The sequence below is a fragment of the Canis lupus genome, chromosome 13 (genome assembly GCF_003254725.2).
Source record: "Canis lupus dingo isolate Sandy chromosome 13, ASM325472v2, whole genome shotgun sequence".
Classification (NCBI taxonomy): Eukaryota; Metazoa; Chordata; class Mammalia; order Carnivora; family Canidae; genus Canis; species Canis lupus.
Genome location: NC_064255.1, coordinates 3659034 through 3683670, shown reverse-complemented (window position 1 = coordinate 3683670; position 24637 = coordinate 3659034). Strand labels below are relative to the sequence as shown.

General features: G+C 37.1%; 1 protein-coding gene across 13 annotated transcripts in view; it reads left to right on the top strand.

The window, feature by feature from the left end:
- The window catches only part of NCALD (neurocalcin delta), a 370180-nt gene that overhangs the window by 194481 nt on the left and 151062 nt on the right, over positions 1–24637 (top strand). For all 13 annotated transcript variants that reach the window (XM_025450975.3, XM_025450978.3, XM_035712638.2 and 10 more), the window contains one exon: positions 5710–5757. The gene's annotated coding sequence lies outside the window, so the exon portion shown is untranslated. The remainder of the gene's footprint in view (positions 1–5709; positions 5758–24637) is intronic.

Genomic DNA, 24637 nt, shown 5'->3' with positions numbered 1-24637 from the left:
ACCCCCACACACTGGTACCAATGAAGGATGGTTTGGATGTCGCTATTTTGATCTCTGTCTTGAGGAGATAGTGTGGAGCCAAGACTTCATAAAAGCTCCAGTGGGATGAATGATGTTAACTCATCCTGCTGCACAGTTTCTATTATGTTCCCTGAGGGAGGCAGCACATTTTGATGAATCTGGATCAGAAGACCAGACTTCTTCTGACCTATTAAACCGGAAACATGAACCCTTTTTGGCTTCCTATTTGGTGTGATGTGGGAAGAAGAGGACACTCTGATCATGGGGATAAAATAGACTTGGAGGAGGGGAAAGCACAGGGTCAGATGCACTGTGAGCTCAGAAGCTCAGAACCTTACCTTTTGGCCCACGTGGCCAAATGTTCTTATGAGATTTTAAGGAGAAGGAAATTTTGACTACAGTTGGTTAAGAGCATTGTCTCTCCACTTTGCATTTATCCTTTAGTATGAAAACACTGGTGTAGCCAGAGGCATCTTTAGGATCAGTCTAAGAGGAAGGTGAATTAGATGTATTTATATGATTTACAGTCACTTCCATGTATAAATATATCTGGTGTTAATTAATAAAAATATGCAATTATGCTAAGGCATTTTTCAGACTTTGGAACCACGTGTTCCAGACACCTGTTTTAACAGTTCTCACTAGGAAACTCTCCTTAATTCTTCACATGGCACAAGGAAAAAAAAATCATAACACAATCAGAATGTGAGAATCCTGAATTATAAGCATGGAAGCTAGAAGCTAGGGCCACTACACTTAACTCCATCCATTCCTAAGGATACCCATTTCCACTGAATCCCTAACCTTAACTCATTAACTTGACCATGACACCAATGACATTTCTTATTATTTACCACACACTTGAAATTGTGTTTCCCAGGAGGAGAGTGGAGAGCTGTTAAGTTTGTGGTCTTTACAGTCAAATGCTGACTCAGCCACTTGGTATACAGTGGGAGCTTGGCTTGGTTTTAAAATGGGAATAGGTACTCATGGAGATAGTTGTAAAGATTAAATTGGGTAACTCCTATAAAGAGCTTAGCTCAGTACCTGCACATGGTTAGTGCTCAGAAAAAATTCTTTACTCTGAGTCTTTCCAAACCACAGTCATCTTTGAATCAGCTCCTGTGGTCACAGAGAGCTTTGAATATACTCATCAGAAATAAACTGAGACTTTAAGAGCCAGGGGAAAAAAGAAAGTTTATTGGAAGGCTATTAATAGCTTAAAGAGCTGAGGGAAGAGCTGACCAAACAGGTTTTGGGGAAGACAGGAACCAAAGTAATTGGGGGTCTCAGAAGCAGGAACACGTAAACCACCCTTCTGAGATGCTGCTGCTCTTGATAGCACAGCTGCCATTGCCCAGGAGGGAGAACCAGTTGGCCTAGCTTGGTTTGGGCTCTCCCCATAGTCAGAGGAATAGGTGTTTGGCATTGGCAAACTGGGAGACAGTCCGATGAGATCAGGACACTGGGCAGACAAAACTACCTGTACTCCGTGGACCTATGGCTAGGTGTCCCTGAGGACTTATTCAGCAGATTTCTCTTGACTAACTTTCAGCTTCTGCTTTGTCAAAAATGTAATTGCCTTCTGTAATAACCAACATAATTTCCACCCATCTTTCCAAATAATCATCTTTTGAATGGCTTCTATAATGATTACTTTCTTATACATTCATTTATAAATGTTTATTGAACACCTACTAGTTGTTAATTTCTGTTCTGGGGGCTGGTTTACCTGAGTGAACCAAAGAAATCCTATGCCTTCACTTTCTAGTGGAAGGAGATAGACAACCAAAATAAATAAATATATGACATCAAATGACGATGGTGCTAATGACCATGTGCTAATGAGAAAAAATGTCAGAAGGGAAAGGGAAGGACGCTCAGATCAGCTATTCAAGTTTATGTGAGTCTTTCATTCAACGGTTCACATTTTGATTATTTTGTTTACTTGTCTGTCATGAGTGACTAGCTGGCTTCTCCCCTCTAGGAGTGAGCATCTTAATGTTGAAGTCATATCATTCATTTCTACCTCCTAGCCCCTGCTTCGTGGTGGGTGCTCTGTAAATGTTTGTTAAAGGAATAGATAAACACATAGTATGGCTATTGGATGATTGTATTTTTCTACTTATGACCCAGCCTGCCATTCTTCCAAACAGGGCATTGCAGGAGGCCTGGACAAAGGGGAAAATTCAATGTGGGCTCTGTCCTTGTAGGTTCTCTGTTAATGTTGCTGACTGCTCAATTGGCTAAAAAAGACATTTGTTTAACCCTTATTTATCCAATCTCCCTTCCCTGGAGTGAATTTGGTTTCTTTTTGTTACTGTTGCTTTTTCTTTGTCATAACATGCTTTCTGAATTTAAGACCAGCTTTAAGAAGGAAATGAGAAAAACTATCCATTCCTCACAACTTGAGTCACAGAATCATAGCATCAGAATGAATCATACCATGTGAAAGCAGCTTAGGACAGCACCTAGCATAAGCGAAGTTGTGATATGAGGAACAAGGGCAGTAGCAATGATCCCTTAATGGAAACTAGAATCCTATTAAGCCTATTCCCTCCATTCTTGATTTCCATATTTACTGACATGGAGAGAACTAGATTAATCCTCACTTGAGTCCTCAGTCTAAAAGCAGAAAACAAGAGAATAGAATGTTTTAAAATATTTTTATTAACCATTTTGTAAAACAGAGCAGTATTGATTCCATGATGTTTAGAGGTGGCCTCCACCCTAGCAGAATTCATGTCCTTTCACTTTAGACCATGAATGGACTGTCATGGACATGACTCTCTGCTTGCGATGGTAGCTGTGTTTATAAATGATCAACTGTGTTGTGAATATATTTAGCTATTCTAAGTGCCCCTGAGAGGATGAATCTCATCTGTTTCTAGTTTAATTGGGTTTTGGAGCATGGCACAATTTTTTTCCAGATGAATAAATATTAAGCCTTTTCCATTTCCTGAGGAGAGTTAGGGTTGGATTCTGATATTCAAATTACAAGGTTTATTAAATAAAATGAAAATGTAAATGTAAAGAGCTGTTGATTCTATTTACAAGTTCTTGTCACAATATACTGCTCTGTAAAAATGCTATGTTTTGGCACCCGAAAAACTAGATATCAATACTGAGACGAGAAACCATTCTATTCATCATTAGCATGAATACATGTTATGGCTGATGGATAGGATAGGTAGAAATACTGGTTTTGGTAACTAAACAGTATCTTCATACAAAATTTAAAACATTTCAAAGCAGTTTTTATCTGAATGTTCTCAGACTTTCATATCATAAACCTTGAAATTTGTATATGCAACCCAAGATATATAAAGTAACTATTTTAAGCACTGACACCACTAAAAAAGCTATGCTTCTGAAAAGGCAGATTTGGCCACAGCTGTATTTATTTGCTTGTAAACCATAAACTTCCTGATAGAGATCTTAGCATATGTGCTGCCAAAGCAAGCACTCTGATAGAGTTCTTAAAAGTAAGGACCAACTTGAAACAGATGTCAGAAAGGTATCTTCAAGTAAGGCATGGACTTTTCTGTAAAAGAGGTCTAGAGATGGTAAGTGACTACACAAAAGTTAGCCCACTGCTAACTATGACCAGGCTGGGGCTAGACCTCAGAATTCTTGACTTCCCTTCTGTTCTTTCTACCTATCTCCTTGTTCCCCTGAAGTGATCATTTAAATTATCAAGATATATATGTAATCTACAAAATTTCCTTTATGTGTATGTTTCAATGAAAGTTGCTATTATATAAAAATAGATTCTATACCCTGTTCATTATTTACCTGCATTCTTATCTACATTCACACACCACTCACCCCACCTCCATCATTATCTTATCAATCTCTGAGAAAAAAAATAGGCAAGACAGGCTATGTTTCAATGTACTCCTTTGGGCAGATCATGAAACTTGTCTGGGGGCATACAGAACAGAAAGAGCTTTTAATACCCTTCAAGTGATGTTCTCGCCTCTTCCAAGTCCAGCTGACTTAGATGCCGCCAACGAGCTTGGTCTTTAATGGCCTGTCCACTCTGATACTAATGAAAGCTGCTGTGGTCCTATGTCAGGTCAGCTCTAGTAACTGCTCATTTATTTACCTTGCCATTTTAACAACTTTGTTGTTGTTGTTGTTGTTTCAGTAAAATCTGAAAGTCTAAATGGAGTTAACTATATTTTAAAATGTAAAACACTGTGAATTAACTTTGACTAGATTCCACATCCTAACAATGAAAAACTGTAAAATACCACTTTTCAAGTTGTAATCTGTTTGTATTTCAACAAAGTAGCTATGAGGTAAATGAAAATGTATAAAAACCATTTCATAAATTTTTTTACAGTTAAAAAAAATCATTCTTAGAAAGATTACATTTCATTAAGCAAAATCTCTTCTAAACATCTATATTATTAAAATATATAGGTTATTACAAGAAAAACATTAAGAATATATCTTAGATCAGAATTCTTATGTTGCTGGAACTAAAAATAACATAATAACTATTATTTGTGGAATATCCAGGGGCTCAATAACTTGCCTGAGGTCCTAACCACTGAAATATATTGTCCCTATTCTATGTTCGAAGGGGCAAATTTATTACCTCTTTGGTGAAACTCCTAGTTCTGCTTTAAGTATATTCAATACTGTGTTAAATGCTTGGAGGAATATGAGTCCTTGGTACATTGACTGAGATACATTTTGCAATGATGGTGTATCATCAAATACACAGAAATTGGTAGAGTGTTACACCTCTTCTAACATGTCAGTTCTAACACCTTTTCCTTGAATTATTACAATATTTTAAATTTAAAAGGGAGGCTATTTAGAAACCCAAACAATTGCACATTTATTGATATTTTATTCCTGATAAAAATGATACTTGGATATTAAGAATTCAATCATGTGAGTTGGGACTTTTGTTTTCTACATATTTCTCAAGAGGGCTTTGACCCTATTGATAGTTTTGAAACTATATTAGATAGACTAGTAAGATTGTCTAGACTGGTACCAAAATGCATTTTTTTTTTTCTCAGAGAGAGGTTGTAAATGTCAGAAATAAAATCTGAGAGACCACCCCTCTCCCATATCCATTGGCAATGGGATTCAGTAGATCACACCCCTTCCTTGAAGTCTTCTCAATCAAACCCACTCAGCTGAACTGAGTTAGCTCTTCACAGGCTAAACCCTTTGGTTATCCCTTTCCTCTGATCTATGAATCTAATCAATATATTATTCCACTTATTGACCTATTTTATTGTGATTTCTTATTGTTGCATTAAGGCACTGTGCTTGCTAATTCTTTTTGGAATGTACCTAACCTTTGGTACATCTGGAAGGTGACTCATTTGATGCTTGCTCTGACCTGAAAATGAAGGCCCATATTCTTGACTATCTGTTCTCTTGAGTCCATATCCTCTTGCAAGGATTTATAAATATCAGAAAGAGATCAATGCAAGAGTTCTCATTGTATCAGCCTCTGCTTTCTTTTTCTAGGAGAGTCCTTTCTTCCAAATCCATCTCCATCCCACCTGCCCTCCTGTTCCCAAAATGTGTTATTAACAACAAAAGCCGAGTCAGGGGAAGCTTCACAGAGCTCTGCCACTAAATATGTGGGGATAAATGATGTTGTAATCCTTGAAGATATTTGCATTCAGCGTGGTTATTTTGTCTGTTTCCTTTTAGATTATCTTAGCTTGGTCTCTGGGAACTACCCCCTGTGATAGTCATAAGGTAAGTGTATATTTAAATTTTTTTTCAGTCAGATGTAAATGGAAATCTCTGTTTTGTTCAATGATTTTCACAAAAGACAGTTTCAAATATTGTATTTTCAAATATTTTATCAGTGAACAGTTGCATAATGACTGGGCATTTCATATATAGGAAAAGATAATAAACTCCTTTACATTTGTGAAAAGGATAAGATAAAGGTAGGAAATAAAGAAGGCACTGCCTCCCACCCTTGAATAAGTGTATGTGCAGTCCCTGAGTGGAGTGGTTTCATTTCACCATCTTCATCCCATGTAGCTGCCAGAGTCCTCTCAAGGGGCACATTGCAACAGCCTCTTCCTTCATTTTAAATTGGGCCGTAGCCCAAGAAAGTATCTCAAATGGCATTAAGCCAATTAACATCTAGCACAGAATTTAGCACCTAATGGGCACATAATGGATATTTGTTGGAGAATGAATGTGGGTGGATTCATTAATTCATTAATTTTCTGCTTTGTGAGGTCCTCACCACTGTGAGGCAATGTGGTATGCCGGTTATTCCTCCAAATCTGGAGCGAGATGCTTTGGGTCAGTTCCTGGTTCTGTCACTCGCTAGCTGTATAACTTTGGCCTCATGTTTAAACCTCGTAGTATCCTAGTTTTTCCATTCATAAAATGGATTTAATAATACTACCTATCTATTGTTGTTAAGAGATTATTACAAGGATTTAATGAGTTAATATTTGCAAAATGCTTAAAATAATGCCTGACACATAGTAATCTTTGTAAAAATGTTTGTTGAATAAGCATGTATAGGAACATTCTAAGGTCCTGTGTTTAGAGAATGAAAAACTGGTTTGGCCCAGGAGCAATGACACTTTAGTAGCAATAAACATACCTACCACACAAATCTTGGTTTTAATACTATTTTCCAATAAAAGGAAGGCTTCTTGGAGAAATGGCTAATTTAGGACTGGGGCAAGAAATATGCAAAATGAGTCTGGAGTGTATAGTGCCAGAAAGTAAGGTAGTGCTAAAAGAAAAATGAAAAACAAAACAAAACAAAAAAACCCCACCTCACAATGGTGTAACACAAAGTGTGTCATGAGGATACAGGAGCCAACTAAAAATGCTCCTAATTGCCAAAGCTGGAACAATTTGAGCAACAAAAAAAGTAATGGTATAACCCAAAGCATAAAATAAATATATATTCAGATGTAAGTAATCGGATAAATATATGAGGAGAATAGACAAATCTTCCATGCTGAAGAATTCCAAATACTCTACGTAGATACTCTGTTTTCCAGGAAGAAAAGCATAACTCCCCATAGGGGCTGCACATAGTGATTTTCTTCCAGAGAGTACAGTAGAAAAGGGAGGGGAAGAAAAAAAATAGAGTCCCCTACCATCGAGAAACCTGACGAACACTACCTCAAGCCAGATCATCCAGATTCACATTCGCAATAATATGTCATCTTGATAATAGGTATCTGGTCCTCTTCCCCAAAACATATTACCCCACTCTTGTCATGAGAAAAACCTAAGACAAATTTCTTTTTATTTTTTTCCTAAGACAAAATTCAATATAGGTACCTCCTACAAAATACCTGATCACTATTCCTCAAAACTATCAAGGTCATTAAAAATATTAATAGTCTCAGATGCCTGGGTGGCTCAGTGGTTGAGCATCTGCCTTTGGCTCAGGTCATGATCCCAGGGTCCTGGGATTGAATCCCATATCAGACTCCTTGCAGGGAGCCTGCTTCTCCCTCTGCCTATGTCTCTACCTCTCTCTGTGTCTCACATGAATAAATAAATAAATAAAATCTTAAAAAATATATATATTAGCAGTCATAACCAAAAGAAGCCTAAGGAGACAAGACCATTAGTTTGTAATACAGGATTCTGGATGGGATCCTGGAACAGAAAAAGGACATTAGGAAATCTGAATAAACTATAGAGTTTAGCTAAATAAAATATATCAATGTTAGTTAATTAATTGTGAAAAATGCCCCATACTAATGTAAGATGTAAATGATGGAACCTGGGTTGGGATATACAAGGGCTCTCCATATAGTAATAATTCTGCAAGTTTAAAGTAATAAAACGTTTATTTTAAAAAATAAGGAAGTGTGCACATTAAAAAAAAAAAAACTGGTTTGGAGGTACAGTCTCCACTTTCCAAGTACCAAAATAGTAGATTTTGAAAAGTGCTGAATTTAATTAATTCATATTTTGAGAATCATACATAGAGAATTATATTTTGCACTAAAGTTTTGAATTAGATAAAGGTGTACATATCTATAAAACATTCTACTGTATCTCTGTTATTCTCAAATGGAGGAAGAAAATAACAATTGGCAATACAAACCTTTTCTTGTAAGAATAACAGTTTTTGGAGCTCAAAGTAGATTATGACTTGTGCATGAGTTACATATTGCATAACAAATTACCACAAATTCAGTGGCTTAGGACAACACATAATTATTATCCCACCATTTCTTTGGATCAGGAATCTGGATGCACCTTAGCTGGATCCTCTGCTTTGAGCCTCATAGAGTATAATCAAGATGTTGGCTGTGCTATGGTCCCCTTGGGAACTTTTTTCTTACAATTCATGTGGTTGTTGGTGAAATTCAGTTAAGGTTGTTGGACTGAAGTCCCCTGTTTTCTTGCTTGGCTGTCACCTGGGTGCTCTCATCCCCTAAGTGTTACTCACAGTTCCTGGCCATGTGGCTGCTGGTCTCTCACAGGCCCTGTCACAACATGGTAGCTAACTTCCAAGCCAGCAGGAGAATCTTTTATTCCAGTCTGCTAAGATGGAAATTTGCATAATGCAATTTATCTAGGGAGTGACTCTCCCATTGGCTTTGCTCTATTCTATTGACTAGGAATAAGTCACAGGTTGTGCCTGTACTCAAGAGGAGAGGACCATACTAAGGCCTAACTTGTTGGGGATCACCTTAGAGTATATCCACTACAATGGGAGAGTTTTGAAACAGATCCAGGCAGCTGGGTATATATGAGCAAACTAAAGACGAGGAGAGCAAACCAGAAATACTGGCTTCTTGTTTTCAAGCAAACCACAAGCTTGATGTAAATAAATAAATTTCATCCCCACACCCCTACCCCCACATACAAAATTATGTTTAAAAATACTCTTCAAAGTTTAAAAATATTCCTCAAAGTTATCAAATGAGAGTTACAATTATTCAAGATGAAGGAGCCAGGAAAATATATTTGGAGATCAATCATAAATGCATCACATTTTCCTAACGAATGTTTTCTTTTTTATTAGCGGTGAGGAAATTTGGACAAATTTTTAACAACATTTCTGCATTTTAAGAATTGTCATTATAAAAGTTTAAATTAGGGCAGCCCAGGTGGCTCAGCGGTTTAGCGCTGACTTCAGCCCAGGGTGTGGCCCTGCAGACCCAGGATCGAGTCCCAGGTCGGGTTCCCTGCAGGGAGCCTGCTTCTCCCTCTGCCTGTGTCTCTGCCCCCCCCACCCTCCCGTGTCTCTCATGAATAAATAAAATCTTAAAAAAAAAAGTAAAATAGAAGTTTAAATGATCTGATCTCATTTTTCAACATTTCATGACTTAATTTTTTTCCATTTTTGAGAGTGTTTGGTGTCTTAATATGTATCTTTTTAAATTCAGTCTACTAATAGTAATTAATAGGTTGATATTGTTTAGGTAGTGATTTTTACATTTTACATGATGCTTTTAAATGTATGTATTTTAAATATATTAAATATTCATCCTCACTGATTTCTTTTTCTGGATTCTGAACCCTTTTCTTATAAAATGTTAAATACAGAAATACTAATATTGTCATTTTGCTCCAGTATTGTAATCGCTACCCAGATTTTCAGGGTCTCCAAAACAAATTTTTTTCTAATCACTCCTTATAACACCAAATGTTCCAGAAATTCTAACATTTTGCCATTGGAACAATATTTGCCAAGTTGCTGCTTGCATCTGGAAATAAAGTAGTTGTATCATTTGTTAGATCTTGTGTCTAATTGTGGGTTTATATAATATGATCACCATATCTGTGCATCTCCACAGAGATTAATACAAACCTATTAGCTGATTGAGCCAGAGACCTTTGCTGTTTTTGTCTCAAATATGTAGCTGCTTATATCTCAAATATGCAGCCACCTTGAAGAAAACAGGCAAGTTGTGGAAATGAGGCTTATTAGCAAGTTGAAATAAAAGAAAAAAAATATATATATATTTCAATAATTCAATTAAGAAACTCAAAGGAAGAAAGATTTCTTGTGGTTCCTTCTCTCTCTCTCTCTCTCACCCTTTACCTCTTTTTCAAGTCTTTCTACCTGTAATTTTTCTTTTCAGTACCAGGCTCACAACTCAGCCTTAGGTATAGGTATTGGTTTCTCTTATGCAACATGTACAAAGGGTTGTTATTCAGAATGGTGAGAACATAATCACCTGTAGCTATTGGTAAAATAATTCATTTAGCTTATAAAGGTCAAAGCTTACTTGTTTGCTTCCTTCCTTTCTTCCTTCGGGTTATTTTCTTTGTGGGAATTAAATAAAGGGATCCTTAAAAAAAAAAAAAAACAAATAAGTTGGAGTAAATAGAAGTAACCTTTCCTGCTTCTGAAGTAAGTATTCAGTGAAAGCCCAGAAGAAGAGCATTTGGCTTTTGCTGGAAGGTCACAGGATAAAGCCGTTCTTTTTCAGAGCTGAATTCAGTGGAAGGTCTTGGAATTTGCCAAGGTTATTGGCCCACGGTGCTCATCAGATCTCTTTCCCTCAGTTTTAGAAGGGTTTAGACTTGCCTTTGTCATTTGTTTTACTGGCCCCACCTTTGTTTTGATACTTTCACCTATTACTGAAATTCTGGATTTATTTATTATGTTCAAAGCAACTATTACATCTTTTCATTTAAAAAGCTGGACTTAATTTGAAGTAATATATTTTCTAAATAGTATCTCTGTATATTATAACCATCTTCAGATTTTGTTTCTAGATCATATTAACATCATTTAGCCTCATGGTGATTAAATCCAAATGGATTTCTTTGTTTGGGAGTGCTGAGGTAGTAATTGGTTGTAGCCAACTTGGTCTTCTTTTGGCATAAGCTAGGCTTTCATCAAGTCATTTAATCTATCTCTTTATTTAGTACTGTTCTTAGGGCCCCACATACTCCAGTAAAGCTGAAACTGCCTCCTTCTACACTAAGCTCTTCTTTTCCGGAGTTTCTTATTACACATATATTTTGGGCTTTTCTTAAGACAAGACATTCATTCCTGTCTTGTCTTACCCATTTTTGCTATTGATAATTTTCCTCCACAAAGAGACTATAAGTTCTTTAAGGACAAGGTTTCTGCCTTCTTGTCTATTTTGCCTTCACAAGGCTCAGGGTCCTCAGCATTTGATGCCCACCTGCCTCTATGCCACCTGCCTGCAACTCTTACACCTGATCAAATAGTGTTTCCTCAAATCAAAGGAATTACATAACTTCCATTTGCCTCACTCTGTGATGGGGGCCACAAAGGTGGGGCCAGTCAAACAAAATGTCCACTCCTGTCTTCAGAACCTCCCATTCTCCTCTCAGGACCACTTCGCCCCCTCTCAGAGCTGCCAGGCTCTTTTCCAAGCATCTCTCCTGTGATTCATTCTCTGAGGCCCTGTCTCTCACTGAGGTCTCAGCTGAGTATGACTCCTCTTAGGGCAATCATATTCTATTAAAGCAACCCTGAAGACAAGAAAGCTTCAAGGCTCAAGGTAATGCACCTCCAGTGGTGAAATTACAGGCACCGTGATAGGCAACAGTGGAGATATTTTTAACCCATCCTTGACCAGTTTCCCTTAAATCATATCACACAGGCAGATACCTACTCTGCATGCTCACAGTCCCATTCTGCCTAGGGACTGTTAAAAAAAATGAAATGTTAACCTTTGTCCTTATGGTGTGAATACCTAGCAGGAGAGTTGGACTACATGTGCCTACCAAGGCAGACTTCTGCACTGTTTAAGAACCTATCTAATCACACAGTCCTGGCTTCTAATCTCAGTTTTTTTCTACATACCAGTTTTGTGGCCTTGTGAAAGTTTCAAAAATTTTCTGAGGCTCATTTCTTTCATCTATAACACCAGGATAATAAAACCCATCCTGAGGGGTGTCTGGCTGACTCAGTAGAACATGTGACTCTTGATCTTGGGGTTCTAAGTTCAAGCCCCACATTAGGTATAGAGATCACTTAAAAATAAGTGATCTTTTTAAAAAGAGAAAGCCCATCCCAAGATTTTTATGAAACTTCAACAAGCTACCATATGCCCTATTCTTAGCACATAATAAATATGCATGACAGGGGTGCAATCCATAATAATAACTAGAGCTAGGGAGGATTATAAGTCCAACGAGGCAGTTTGGAGGTCTGAGATCGAGAACAGGTATGTAGCACAAGACATTGATGCAGGTGGAGGAAGATGGAAAGGAACTTCCAAGAAAGGACCTCCTTTCCTCACAGGAAAGCATGAGTGCTCTTCAATATCCATCTGTGCTTGCTTAGCCATATGTACTTAATCCTAGGATCACTTGGCCTACACAGAGGCATTTTTGGCTTGGAAGCAGCCTGCTGGGGAATGGAAAAAATATCAGTGGAACCCATGAACATTGTTACTATACAGAGGAGGGGTAAGGTAACTTCACCCTTCTCTGAATTGTTTGTTTCTGAGTCTGTCTTCTCCATTGGACTGTGTGGTCCTCAAAGCCAGGACGGACCCCACTCATTCTGTTATCCTCAGGCCATTGTTGAGAGTATGTGCTCAGTGCTTGTTTACTGGTAGAGTGATTGAAAGGATGGAAGATCCTGGTGTTTTGCTGCACTACATCTTCTAACAACATAAGTGATCATGTAAGAGATTTACTAAGATTTAGTAAAAGTATGTGGACATATTTTCCTCGCATGCAAGAACATGACTCAGTCAAATGAGATATGGAAATATTGTAGTTTGTGGTTCTCCAAAGCAACTTTGTTTGTGGGGTCAGAGAAGAAGAAAGATGTGACTTGGGAAAGATGCACTAGCCTTGAAAATGCTGGTTGTGCTGCATGGAAGGAAAAACCAAAACCAAAAAATAATCCCCAAGTTTGTGAAACTGAAAGAGGAGTCTGTGCAATACAGCCTGGTGCCAAAAGAGACAAGTTGGCAGACTGGAATCGATCATTGCAAATTCCTGCAGCCACCTGGCTTGTGATTTAACACTTCTCTGAGCTTTTGTTATTCCATGATATTTGGGACTGAATTTATTCCCATCTTATTGTCCTTGTCAAAAGCAATAATTTTTTTTTAAAAGCTGTATGTTTTCTTTCCATCTTGTTTATACTTTGCCATCCTGCTGTTTACAAGATTGGTCTCTCACATTCTTCCTGGGGTGTTTTCTATTCCTGTGTAGTTAAAATTGCCAGAGGATTGTTTGAGCTGCTCTGTATTGAAGAATGGGGAAGCCATGTTGCCCCGTGGAATCCCAGAATGGTGTGGCCCCTCCCCAGTGAGGAGGCACGTATCTCTTATAAACTTGTGACTGGCTGTGAAATTTTGCACATTCAAGTATTTTAAACACTTGAGAGTGCCTGCTGTGCATCTTGTTATAGAGATATGATATCAGGTGTGACTTCTCACAGGGGCTGACGCCTCCTTGGAAGTTGCATGGAGTGACATGAAATGTGATTTCTTTCCAAAATGGAGTGCCTGACATTTTCTCCCCAGCTATGGGTTGGAATTGATGTCCTAATGTCTCATGCCCCTTTCCTCTGCTCCTGCATCCTGTCCTCACTTTGGTCTGCTTATTCTCTCCCCATCTGAATGGTCTCTACAGTGTCCTGTGTGGTGCTCCTCTTGATCACAAAATCATGGTGGCATGTGAACAACTGGAAATTATTCCTTTGCTTTCTAGAAGCATGAAATCTGAAAGGTTAGAGGGTTTGAGCAGAAGTTGCTTTGATCACAGTTGCTTTGATTATAATTACAATGGATCCTAGCCCCAAGAGGTCACCTCCTATACTCCTTTAAACCCTGCACCCCATAGATAACCTTCTCTGTTTCTTTTCTTTTTTTTAAGATTTTACTTATTTATTCATGAGAGACACACACACAGAGAAGCAGAGACACAGGCAGAGGGAAAAGCAGGCTCCATGCAAGAAGCCTGATGTGGGACTCAATCTCAGGACTCCGGGATCACGCCCTGAGCCAAAGGCAGATGCTCAACCACTGAGCCACCCAGGTGTCCCACCTTCTATGTTTCTGATGCCCCTGTTTTCTTCAGGCCTTCCTCATCAGGGTAGATAGGGTTCCATACCTTAGCCTCCTTCCCTTATGTGCTATTTTCTTCCTATTTCCCAGATATTGCTTGGGTTACTCACTGTGATCTGAACATGGATGGTATTGTTCCTATTTCCCAGATATTATTCCTTGGGTTACTTCTATTTCCCAGATATTATTCCTTGGGTTACTCACTGTGATCTGAACATGGATGGTATTGGGTCAAAGATACCTATGGTAGATGTGTTCCTCTGGAGTGGAAAGGATGTAATGAAAACTTACCAGGCCCCAGATGATCTGGGTTTTTAATTCTAGTTTTGCCACTTACTAGCTGGTGACCTTGGGTTATGTCACTTAATGTTTCTGAATATGTTCTCACTCATATAATGTATTTGATGAGTTCATGCTAATATGTCTAAAATATGAGATTTTTAGGGTGCCTGAGTGGCTCAATCAGTTTCACATCTGGCTCTTAATTTCGGCTCAGGTCATGATCTCAGGGTCATGAGATCAAGACTCACATCTGCTTGAGATTCTCTTGCTCCCTCTACCCTTTACCCCTTGCTCAAGTGCTAAATCAATCAATCATCCATCAATCAATATCTTTAAAATACGAGATTTTTACCTACAATCATAATAAAGCTCAAGTGAGATGAAGCATTTGAAAACTCTTTATAAATGAGAGTGGTTCTGTGCAAATATAAGATAGAAAGGCAAGAAAGTGCCTTAACCATGTCCAAAATGTCAGCTTCTTGACAGATAATGTGAGGTAGCAGAAAAAGCTTCAGCCTAGCTTTAGCGTTTTCTATAATCTCATTTTATCTGGGCCTCTGTTTCATCATGAATACAAAAGAGTATAATCAAGCCTCATGGGATTATCATGAAGATTAAATGAAATGGTGGATATAAAGTTCCTTAGCATAATACCACTCGGCACTTAGTATGTTTTTAATAAAATGTTAGTTCCCTGTCATCTTAATATGTCTTGTAAAAAATGACTTAAGAGAGTCTGGTACAAGATTTTCCACATGCTTCAAATCCACCTGTATATGTGGCAGATCCAGTAACTAGGATAGTATCAAAGCAGCCAAGAGGAATGATCTATTTTAAAGGCAACATTAAAGAGATGTACATCATTCTCTGAAATAGGCATGGACTTTGATAGTACAAAAGGTGACATGGGCTTGATTCTAAGAGATGAGGAGGGAGAAAGGTGAATAGGACACTCACTTTGGCACAAAATTAAAGAGGGCATTGTAAAACTCCATGATCAAGATAAATAATTTTGAATACAGTATTTTTTAAATCAAAATTAATGCAAAAAATTCATGATGAACAAAATATCAACATTTTAAATAAAAATATGACCAGGTACAGTGCTTTGCAGAGCCATATAGGAGACTGAAACTAAAGAAAAAATTTATTTTTTATTTGAAATATTCATGGTTTATTTAAAATGTTGATGGTTCATTCATTGCGGATGTTTTTTATTTTCAAAAATAAACTAAAGTATTATTTATTCTGATTACTGAGCTTTTTTGGTGCCTCCTTAAGATTTGTACCCAAGGAAAGTGTGCTGCTTACCACACTTACCTCATCCTGTCCCCACCTGGAGTGGTGTCCACTGGGCTGGGAGGAAAGTACCAGAGCAGGCTTCAGGTCCCCACTTCTTATTTCTCTTCACCCTTTTTGGGGACCTGAGTTTGGTTTAAGTATAATTTTGTGGGGAAAAAAAAAAAGACTATATCAGATGAAATTCCAGCCTTCTTTCCAATCAAGCGACTACCACAGTGAAATATAGTTTGGAAAGAAAACATGAAGTAAAATGGTTCATCAGAAGCTTGATTGAGGTTGAGGGTCAGCAAACAATGACCCACAGGTGAACTGCCTGTTTTTGTAAGAAAAGTTTTATTGGCACAGAGACCTGCTCATTTGTTTTTATGTTGTCTGTGGCTGTTTTGGGGCCACAATGGTAGAGTTGAGTAGTTGCAACAGAGACCATATGGTTTGCAAAGCTGAAAATATTTACTATCTGGCCTGATGTGGACCTCTGATTTAGATTATCAAAGCACTCAGATGTTTTTGGATCAGCATGTGGGGTTGGCAACAGTTTAGGATATACAGTCATTTGGAAATTTATGTAACAGAGAATTCAAGGATATTCAGAGAGAATATTATAATCTTCCATTTGTAAGAACTGAGGGAAATGAGGGAGGTCTTAGAGTTCAAAAAGTAAATCAAGAGAGGCAGCAGAGTGGGTAAGATCTCTATCTGTCTGTGACCCTGTGGGTCCTCTGTGAGAGTGCAGTTGTGACTTGACATCGCAAGGCATGAGATGTTTATGAGTGCTTGATATTGTCCATACGCATAGAAGGAAAAAAATGGGTTCATTGAAAAGTACATTCATTAGTATTATCACATAAATGGTTTGTGGATGTAATTACTCCATTTCTGTTAATATGGATAATTTAGAACTGACTTCGCAAATTTTACAAGCATTTAGTGAGCATCTGTATATTCAGAAATTGTAAGATTCACCCTCAAAGTAGTCTACTTCTAAGTCTGAGTGTGAGCTGAGATAGGAAAGTCCCAAACATGGTGTTGTGATGTGCCTTAGTTGGGGTGCATAGAGGAGACACAGGGAGATAAAGAGGAGAAAGATAAATTTATAGAAGGCCCTGAATGCTGGCTAGGGAGCTTGAACTTTAATCAAGAGCCAGTAGAATCTTCCTTGATCAAGGAAGTGGCATATTCATACCTGTGCTTTAGTTAGGATGTTAACTGAGCATGGAGGGGTGAAAGGCAGGTGAGAACAGAAGTAGAGAGACTAGTCCAAAGGTGATTTCAGTAGCCTAGTATGGTTTGTATGCCTCAGAGATGACATGGGCCTCTAGTCAGCAGTATCCATGGGAATGGGAAGAAAGACAGATCTGAGAGTGCTAGTGAAAGTAGTAAAATTAACCAAGATTCAGCCACTCAATTAAGGAGGGCTTCTGGATTTGAGAGGGTGGAGAAGATATTAGTAGAAATAGAGAAGCCAGGCAGAGAAGTAGGTTTTAGGGTCAAAAATACTAAGTTTGGTTTTATGTAAAATGAATTGAATATGCTATAAAAATACCCAGGAAAAAAAACAGAGGAACTGCATGAGACAGAAAGAGAGGGAGGGAGGAAACTGCTAAAGATGGAAGTTTACAAATTATCTGATGAAAGATAATCACTGAAGCCCGGGTATCAAAGCATCATAAAGGAGGAAATTAGAGAGAGGAGATGAGCATTGAAAAAACAACTATGGTAGAGTTGCCAGATAAAATACAGGATGCTCAGTTAAGATTGAATTTCAGATCAATAAAGAATCATGTTTTAGTATGAGAAAGTTCCATACAATATTTATCTTACCTGTACAAAAAATATATATACATTTTTGGTTTGAAATTCAATTTTAACAGAGTGTTCTGTATTTTTATTTGCTAAATCTGACAACCTTTGATTGTGGGGATGGCTCATAATTATGGGATGGTCAGAAGAGGAGGAGATCATAGAAGAGCCTAGAAATAGACAGATAGGTCCCAGGAAAGCTAGGATATTGTACTATCATTAAATCAAAGGGTAGAGTGGTTTTTAAAAGGGCTGAACAGAAAAATCAAGGCCATTGCTTTTGACAATGTGGAACTCATTAGGAATCTTAGAGAAAGCAGATGGAAGTCTGGTTGCAAAGGGTTAATGAGTAAGTAAAGTAAGGAAGAGGAAAATAATCTATGTAGATCACTCTTTTAGACATTGTGATGGAGAACAGAGGAGAGATATGAGATAGTAAAGAAAAACAAAATAGAAGGCAGGTTTTCAGGTTTAGAAAGGCCAGGGTTGTCCCCCCCACCCCCCACCCCCCACCCCGCCCCACCTCCTCCGAGGAACCCAGAGTAGTGGCATCCTGAAGATATAAGAGGTATGATGGGATTAAGGGGTAGGGCAAGCTGTGGATGATGCTGGAAGGGAGAATCAGGACATAAATGGAAGGATGAACCTTTGCATGGAGGATGTTCCCTCCTTATCCAAGTCATAAAGAAGGAGGGGGAGATAAGGACATGGAGATTCTGAGAATAGGGGAGAGGAAGGAAGGCTTTTATTTCTTTTTGCTGTCTGTGCTATTGAGAGTACATGTTATAGAAGAGGGATTAGGGGAACAGGATGGGAAGACTCAGGCTCAAGAATATACCTTCTTTGCTAATTGCATGGGACAGATATAATGAAGAACCTAAAAGTGCATATAATTTATCCAAATGGGAAACATTTATTTTCCTCATGTTGTGTCTTCCTCCCGCTCTGGTGATCCATATCAATTCATAACATAATCAAATTGCTCACCAAGGACAGAAAGAGAATTGAACAGACTCACTCTCCTCCATTTTATTAGACCAAGAGACTGTGGCCATGAAAGGATCAGGGTCATTTTTTCATGTCCCCTGTCCTAGAAGGAGACCATAGGAGCACCCAGCAGCAAAAGCCATTTTGGGAGAACATGTGGAATTCCTACTCTGTGAGCTCCTATATCCACCATGTAGATTGTGTCATGTGGGGTTAATAGCTTTGCCATGTCACACTCAGCATACCAGGGACTCAGAGACCTACAGGTGAAACACACTAATCCCAATCACCCTCTACATTCTGGGAGCTGAGGTCAAAAGATGACCAAACTATTCTACTGTCAGGAGACTGTGAAGTTGAGGAGCAAAGCAGCCTGTAACCTCTTAGCTGCTTTTCCTCTCTGCTGTCAAGAAGAGGTATGCCATTTGCAGCACAAGGAGGGAGCCATTTGCAGAGCTGTGGAAGCCTGAGAAAGCTGAGAAAGAGTTATTTCGGGGGATGGGGGGTACTGTCTGCCTGGGGGAGCTCTTAGGGCCTCCACCTCCAGAGAAAATTAACATTTCCAGCCCATTTTCCACAGCCCTCTTTCTCTCCCTCCTCCTCACCCCCAACACAAAGGCACAAATGAAATTCCTAAAAGTAGACTATTTCTGCCTAGTTATTTTTAGTATTTGCTCTTAGTATTTATCAAGCTTTTCAGTGTTAATTTGTCCTCCCACCCATTTCTCTTCCTGCCTCCACGTGCTGGGTTTGGAATGGAAGGAGCATGTACAAGAAGCAGCTGGTGATCTCATAGAAACATCCCCTAGAGAGAAGAGGCTATGGACCTTGAAAATCAGTCTCCCCCACCCCCACCTCGAAGAAAAGAAAGAAAGATCTATATTCCATTAGCTTTGGAGAACAACATAAGCATTGGTGAAAGTGAACCCATTAAAATGTGTGGGTGGTATGTAGCCAGGTCAAGAGCCCCAGTCAAGGAGCTGGGTCAGGGAATCAGCACATGCACAAAATGTCATAATGCCCACAAAAAGGATTGGAGACCAGGTAAACAAGAAGGATGCCAGAGGAAGATGATGCCAGAGAAGAGAAAAATTTAAAAATCCATGCAAAAAGTAAAGGATTTGAGGGAGCTAAAGGGTTAAAATAAGAAGGGGTGGAGTTAGGATTAAAAAGACCAGAGGAAGAAAACTCTCTATCACCTTAGCACTGTGGTATGTTACAGCTTAATACTCAAACTTTGCTTGTTCCTGCCTCAACTGCCTGCCCTGTCTGTGAGAGTCAGTTATGTCCAGAACAGGTACATTGCTCTGAAGAGCAATTCTCAGGGCATATTTCTAAAGAGAGGTATTGAGAAGCAAGATCTTATTAATCTGCATGGATATTGGACGCCTTGTCTGTCATCAGTGTATTCATTTCTTAGAAAGCAGAAAAGAGCTGTTTCCTTTTGCAACTTCAAAAAACTGTTTTGGCTTGATTTTTGTGGTCTTTTAACATTTTATTATCTTTTTCAGTTTCCTAGAAATTGAAAAGTATAATAAATGAAGTAAGAAATATTTAATGGGTAAGCTCAATAGTAGAATGGAAGAAACAGAGGAAAGAATCAGTAAACTTACGATAAAATAATAGAAAGTACCCAATCTGAACAACAGAGAAAATAGACTGAAAATGGAGAAGAAAAAAAAGACAAGGCCTTAGCGACCCAAGGGGATATAAAAATTATGTACCATGTGTATCACCAGCATCCTGGAAGGAAAGAAAGAGGAGGACAAGGTTAAAAAAGTATTTGGAGAAATAATTGCTGAATGTTTCCAAGTTTGGCAAACAGAACAGACCTATAGTGTCAAGAAGTGAGTTAAAACCCCAAACAGGATTAACCGCCCCCCCCCCAAAATCCACACTAAGACACATCTCAAACTTCTGATAAGTAAGAAAAGAAAAGAAAAAAAAAAAAAAAGATGTTAAAGCAGCAAGAGAGAAATGAGACCTTATCAATTATGGGAAAACAATTAGAATGACAGTGGATTTCCCAATTTCCCACCAAAAACCATGGAGGCCAGAAGTAAGTGGCAAAAAAATTTCAAATGTTGAGAGAAAAGAATTGCTAACCCAAACAGTGAAAACACCCTTCAGAAATGAAGAGGAAATCAAGACATTTTCAGCTGAAGGAATACCTAGAAATGTGTCACAAGCAAGGTCATTTAAAAAAAAAACAGCTAAAGGAAATAATAGAAGAGGGAACATAAGATAGAAGAAAGAATAAAACAAAGAGTGAAAATAGGGATAAATACAATAATAATCTTTTCTTCTCTTAAATTTTCTAAATTAGATGATTAAAGCAAAAGCTATAACACTGAGATGATGTGACTCTCAATGTACATAGAGGAAATATTTAAGACAGTTATTTTATAAATAAGGGAGAGTAAAAGGATGTAAAGGGAGGAAAGGATTCTAGTTAACTGAAAATAATAGACTCTGGGCAAGTTATGCATATGTAAGGGAGTATCAAGAACAACCATTAAAAAGCTATACAAAGAGATAAATTTTAAAAACTACAGATAAATAAAAATGGAATTCTAAAAAATGTTCAAGGATCCACAGTAAGGCTGGAAAATGAAAATGAGGAAAGAGAAAATAAAAAACGTAGGAAACAAAAAATAAAATGTCAGACTATAATCCAAGCATATCAGTAATTACATTAAGTGTAAATGGCCTAAGTATATGAATTATAAGACAGAGATTAACATGATAGATTTTTAAAGAAATGACCCAAATAGGGGCACCTGGCTGACTTAATTGGTAAAACATGCAACTCTTGATCTCAGGGTTGTGAGTTCAAGCTCCACATTGGGTGTAGAGTTTACTTTAAAAAATGACCCAACTATATGCTATCTACAAGAAACTATCGTCAAATACAACAATATAGGAGGGTGAAAGTAAAAAGATAGAAAAAGATATATCATGCAAACATTAATTAGAAGAAAGCAGCCATAGCTATATTAAGATCAGATAAAGACTTCTGAGCAAAGAAAGTGATCAAGGACATTACATAATGCTAAAACAGTCAATCCACCAAAAAGACATAGCAAACATAATATTTTGCATTCAAATCCTAAATATGCACCAAACAATGGAGCAAAATATGTGAAACAAACACTGATAAATCGGAAGTAATTAACAAGTCCATAGTTAGAAATCTCAACACACTTCTTTTAACAATTCATATAACTAGACAGAAAACCAGCAAGTACAGAGAACACAGCAACACTATAAGTCAACCAGATCTAATTTACATTTATAGAATCCACCCAGCAACAGCAGAAAAGACATTCTTTTCAAGCACCACAAAACATATGCCAGGATAGGCCATAAGCCATAAAACAAACTTCAACAAATTTAAAAGAATAAAAATCATACAGAGTGTATTCACTTACTGCAGTGGAATCAAATTAGAAATCAGTAATGGAAGAATGATAGGAAAATCTCTAAACACTTGGAACTGAAACAGCAAACTTCTAAAAACATCTGTGGGTCAAAGAGGAATTACAAGGGAATTTTTAAAGGTACATTGAAGCAAATGAAAATGAAAATACAACGTATCAAAATTCGTAAGGCTCAGGTAAAGCAGTTTGAAAGGGAATCTTAGAGCATTAAATATGTCAGGAAAGAGGAAAAATCTCGTTAATAATCAAAATTCCTATCTCCAGAAACTAATTAAAAAAAAAAAAACCTTGTCAAAAAGAGCAAATGAACCCAAAGCAAGCATAGGGAAGTAATAATAAAGAGCAGAGCTCAATAAAATTGAAAAAAGAAAACTAGTAGAGAGAATAGATTAAAACCAAAACCAATTCTTTGAAAAGATCAACAAAATTGATAAGCCTCCAACACTGAAAGGAGACACAAATTACCCTATATCTGGAATCAAAAAGACTTATCATCACTACAGACCTGTAGATATCAAAAGAATAATAAAGGAAAACTTCAAACAACTCTATACATATAAATTTCATGATTTATATGAAATGGATCAGTTTTCCAAAAAGTACAACTACCACAACTCATATAATTAAAGATAGGTAATTTGAATAGCCTTATAACTAAGAAAATTTAATTAGTAATTTAGAAACTTCCAAAACAGAAAACTCCAGACCCTATGGGTTTCATTGGAAAATTCTACCAAATATTTAGAGAAGAATTACATCAATCCTATAGATCTCTTCCAGATAATAGAAGAGGAACACTTACCAATTAATTTTATGAAGCTGCTCTGACATCAAAAGTAGAAAAAGACAGTACAACATAGGAAAACTAGAGACCAATGGCTCTCATGAAGATAAATGCAAAATTCCTTAACAAAATAATAAAAAATAGATCCAGCAAAATATACAAGTAATTATAAACCCTGACCAGGTGGAATTTATTTTAGGGATGCAAGAAGCATTTAATATTTGAAAATCAATCAGTATAATTCACCACATAAACAGTCTAAAGAAAAAAATCATAGTCATGCTAATTGAAGCAGAAAAAATTATTCAACAAAATTCAGTAATTCATGATTTAAAAGGAAAAGTAAACTCTCAGAAAATAGAAATAGGGGGAACTTCCTAAAATTGATTTAAGAATATCTATCAAACACCTACAGATAACAGCATACTTGATAGTGAAAGACTGAATCCTTTCCCCATAATATCAGGAGCAAGACAAGGATGTCTTTTCTATTACTCCTATTCAACATACTACTGGGAGTTCTACACATACAATAAAGTAAGAAGAGAAAATAAAACCATACAGATCAGAAAAGAAGAAATAAAATTGCTTATATTTGCAAATGGCATGAAAAACATCCAATGGAATCTACAAAAAACTAGAACTAATAAGTGAGTTCAGCTAAGTTGCAGGATATAAAATAAACATAGAAAAGGCAATTGTATTTCTATTTCCTAACAATGTATACATGGATATTGAAATTAAATATACAATATCATTTATAATAGCTCAAAAACATATAAAATACTTATGAATAAATCTAATATAAAACATATAGGATTTGTATGCTGAAAACTACAAAATACTGCTGAAAGAAATCAAAGAACCATACTATGTTTATAGATTGGAAGATTCAACATAGTAGAGATGTAAATTGTCCCCAAGTTGATATTTAGGTTTTAATGAAATTCTTTTAAAGGTTCAGAAAAGAAAAAATATTCCAGAAAGGATTTTTGTAGATATAGATAAGATTACTCTAAAAATTTATATGAAAAGGAGACATATAGATGGCGAGCAGACATGAAAAGATGCTGAACATCACTCATCATCAGGGAAACGCAAATCAAAACTACGATGAGTATCACCTCACACCTGTCAAAAATGGCTAAAAATCAAAAACACAAGAAACAAGTGTGAGCAAGGATGTGGAGAAAAAGGAACTCTCACGCATAGTTGTTGGAAATACAAACTGGTACAGTCACTGTGGAAAACAGCATGGAGGTTCCTTAAAAAGTTAAAAATAGAACTACCCTATGATCCTATAACCACACTACTGGATATTTACTCAAAGAATATGAAAACACTAATTTGAAAGGATATACCAAAAAATGGACTGTTAAGTATAGAGAACAAACAGATGGTTACCAGAAGGAAGATGGGGGGTGGGGGGATGGGTGAGATACATAATGGGGATTAGAGTCCACTTATCATTGAGCACTGAGTAATGTATAAAATTATTGAATCACTATATTGTATACCTGAAACTAATATAATACTCTATGTTAACTATATTGGATTTAAAATTTTAAAACTTCATAAAAATGAAAAAATAATTAAAAATAAAAATGTATATGGAAAGGGGAAGGAACTAGAATATCTAAAACAATTTTGAAAAGAATAAAATGGGAGGAATCACTCTATTTGATTTCAAGACTTATTATTTAGCTACAATAAGCAAGACTATGTAGAAATAGCAGAAGGATGGACACATAGATCAATGAAACAGAATAGTGAACCTGGAAATATCCACATATAAATAAAGTCTACTGATTTTTGACAAGTATGTAAAAGCAATTCAATGGGGGTATGATACTTTTTTTTTTTCCAGCAATAGTACTGGAGCAATTGGATAACCTCAACCTAAAAACCCCACAACTTAACTCAAAATGGATCATAGATTTAAATATAAAACATTAAACTATAAAACGTTTAGAAGAAATCATTGGAGAAAATATCCAGCACTTGTGTGTTTGAAGAGCCCT